At 63.6% G+C, this 709-nt stretch overlaps 1 long non-coding RNA gene across 1 annotated transcript in view; it reads right to left on the reverse strand.

The window, feature by feature from the left end:
* LOC106727546 overlaps positions 1 to 489 on the reverse strand; it is a 2,158-nt gene extending 1,669 nt beyond the window's left edge. The window contains exon 1 of the long non-coding RNA XR_001363776.1: positions 232 to 489. This is a non-coding gene — a long non-coding RNA (uncharacterized LOC106727546). The remainder of the gene's footprint in view (positions 1 to 231) is intronic.
* Between the last annotated feature and the right edge of the window lie 220 nt (positions 490 to 709).

The following is a 709-nucleotide window of genomic DNA, read 5'->3' on the forward strand; positions in this document are numbered from 1 at the left end:
CTTAGTCACCGTGGCTGCGCCTCCCCACGCAGCCTCCGCGCGCAGCGGGCTCGCCCCCAACTCCTCCAAGTCCCACTGGGCTGAGCCTCCTTCCTCAAGTTTCCTGCCCTGCTGCACAGAACCGCACCGACCCCCAGCCCCCGCTGCATAAACACACCCCTTCCTGCCCCCGCCCCCGGGCGTCCTGCGCACACAGACCCATATTGTCCGGCCCTCCCACCTCTGCCTGACCTCTCCGATGCCGGAATGCTGGCGGTCCCCGGGGAGCTCCGCAACCCAGCTCCCCTAACCTTTCTGCTCCTTTAGAGGTGGGGAGACTTGGGGTTCAGAAAGGTGGAAAGATCTCCTCGCTCAGAGCCAAGAGCGGAGCGCGGACCTCCTGTGGCCGGGGCCTTCTCTCTGTGCACCGGTGCCTGCCTTTCGGGGCCAGAGGCACCACCCCGACCTCCGGTCTCGCTCATCCTGTGCGCGCCGTGCACATCCCCCTCTCCCCCGGGGAACGGGTATCTGCCGGTACCTGCCGTCCGTCTCAAGGTCATAGCTGGCAGAAACCCTTTCAGAGTTTGCAAACAGAAAAGAGGCCGTTCCAGCTACAGGTTGGGAGAGGGGGCTGTGGAGCCAGACTGAATCCCAGGCCTATCTCCACTTGCTAGCTATCTTGGGCAAGCCATTCGATTGCTCCCTGCCTCCAGTCCCTTATCTGTAAATG

This window comes from Myotis brandtii, unplaced genomic scaffold, assembly GCF_000412655.1.
Source record: "Myotis brandtii unplaced genomic scaffold, ASM41265v1 scaffold447, whole genome shotgun sequence".
NCBI classification, from domain to species: domain Eukaryota; kingdom Metazoa; phylum Chordata; class Mammalia; order Chiroptera; family Vespertilionidae; genus Myotis; species Myotis brandtii.